Raw genomic sequence first — 2,500 nt, 5'->3', positions numbered from 1 at the left:
CCGCCCGGGAGTGTGTCCCGGGGGCCCGCGCGAACACGCAAGCGTCCGCTCAATTATTCTGCAAACAGGAGGAGGCTGGGCTCCCCTGCACAATACACCTCGAAACCCTCTCAGGTCCCGGCGGCGCGCAGCGCCGTCCTAAGTACTTGGTCGGGTTCGAGAGAGGCGCAATCGCCCGGAGTTAGGCGAGTAGACGCTTTAGGTGCGACCACCCGTGCTCCCAACTGAGCTTGCCGCTGCCGACAGAGGCCCGGGAGCGTGCTGTCGTGGCATTGCCGGCGGGAGACAACACGCGCCACCTACGGTGACCGGCAGCTCCAACGCCAGCGCCACAGAAGGGCAAAGGCCCCACGTGGGTGCCGAAGCGAACTCTCCCAGCACAGCGCACGTGCCAACACGTCCGCACAACTGCGATACAAACCACCAGCGAGAACCGCTGGGGCGACCGAGCAGCAGACGGCGTCGCGGCGCCGAGTGCCGGGCGGCGGCGCATCCTCAACGCACACAGTCCTCAATCGGACCAGCACACTGCAGATGTCCACCGCGCTTCGCACCGGGTCCGCGAGGACCCACTTTGGCTGCACGGCGCCGCGCGCAGGGTGCCCCGGCGCGCAGCTGCGCCGCCTGCCGCGTCCGTCGGCCGGCGCGCCTGCCACTGGGCGCCCCCACCAGCCGGCTGTAGCGCGTGCGCCCACGCACCGCGCGGCCAGCACGCCGGGCGGCCCCCCCTCACCGGCCGGGGACAGTCCCACCCACCCACAGCCGCGTATCGCTTCACACCCAGATTCACATTCACGTTCGTTGGTATGGTGGGGACCGCTTCGTAGCTGTACCGATCGTTGCCCTCACAGATGTACCTCCAGCAAGATCAACCGCACCACAACGGGTTACCAGTTGTTCATTTGCGTAACGTCACCAGTAAACGTACACGTCCATCCCCGTTTGCAAAGTCAACTATTATTGCATGCCTGCCTGTCAGGTGTCAAGACACACTACATTCGCTCACATCCACGCAACAAAATGTGCCCGACTAGAGGGCACGTGGAAGGTGCCCCCGTACATATGCGATCTCCATTGCGCGACCAACTGTCAACCGGCCTCTGTAGCATGTCGCAGATGTGGAACGCGGGGCACCGTGCTATCACATTGTGTGAGAAGAGACTACTACGTCTGCATACACGCGCCACTACATGAACAGACGGCTCATGCTGATCGCCATCCACTGCGTCCATTACTCCCACACGTCTCTATGGCGTACCACACTGCAATGCAGCTGTTATGGGGAGATGACACATAGCTGTGTACACAACATTCTGAGCCGGTTGCGGTTGGACAACAATACATTAATGTAACGTGTCATATGCCAATTACAGAGCAGGGTAAGGCACAACGTGGGTTAGGTTAAGGCACAACGTGGGTTAGGTTAAGGCACAACGTGGGTTAGGTTAAGGCACAACGTGGGTTAGGTTAAGGCACAACGTGGGTTAGGTTAAGGCACAACGTGGGTTAGGTTAAGGCACAACGTGGGTTAGGTTAAGGCACAACGTGGGTTAGGTTAAGGCACAACGTGGGTTAGGTTAAGGCACAACGTGGGTTAGGTTAAGCCACAACGTGGGTTAGGTTAAGCCACAACGTGGGTTAGGTTAAGCCACAACGTGGGTTAGGTTAAGCCACAACGTGGGTTAGGTTAAGCCACAACGTGGGTTAGGTTAAGCCACAACGTGGGTTAGGTTAAGCCACAACGTGGGTTAGGTTAAGGCACAACGTGGGTTAGGTTAAGGCACAACGTGGGTTAGGTTAAGGCACAACGTGGGTTAGGTTAAGGCACAACGTGGGTTAGGTTAAGGCACAACGTGGGTTAGGTTAAGCCACAACGTGGGTTAGGTTAAGCCACAACGTGGGTTAGGTTAAGCCACAACGTGGGTTAGGTTAAGCCACAACGTGGGTTAGGTTAAGCCACAACGTGGGTTAGGTTAAGCCACAACGTGGGTTAGGTTAAGCCACAACGTGGGTTAGGTTAAGCCACAACGTGGGTTAGGTTAAGCCACAACGTGGGTTAGGTTAAGCCACAACGTGGGTTAGGTTAAGCCACAACGTGGGTTAGGTTAAGCCACAACGTGGGTTAGGTTAAGCCACAACGTGGGTTAGGTTAAGCCACAACGTGGGTTAGGTTAAGCCACAACGTGGGTTAGGTTAAGCCACAACGTGGGTTAGGTTAAGCCACAACGTGGGTTAGGTTAAGCCACAACGTGGGTTAGGTTAAGGCACAACGTGGGTTAGGTTAAGGCACAACGTGGGTTAGGTTAAGGCACAACATGGGGGTAGATTGCGGTACAAATTGCGTTACATTGCGGTGCAAATTGCGTTACATTGCGGTGCAAATTGCGTTACATTGCGGTGCAAATTGCGTTACATTGCGGTGCAAATTGCGTTACATTGCGGTGCAAATTGAGTTACATTGCGGTGCAAATTGAGTTACATTGCGGTGCAAATTGAGTTA

This window comes from Schistocerca cancellata, unplaced genomic scaffold (genome assembly GCF_023864275.1).
Source record: "Schistocerca cancellata isolate TAMUIC-IGC-003103 unplaced genomic scaffold, iqSchCanc2.1 HiC_scaffold_859, whole genome shotgun sequence".
In the NCBI taxonomy this organism is placed as follows: Eukaryota; Metazoa; Arthropoda; class Insecta; order Orthoptera; family Acrididae; genus Schistocerca; species Schistocerca cancellata.
This window is presented reverse-complemented; position numbering follows the sequence as displayed.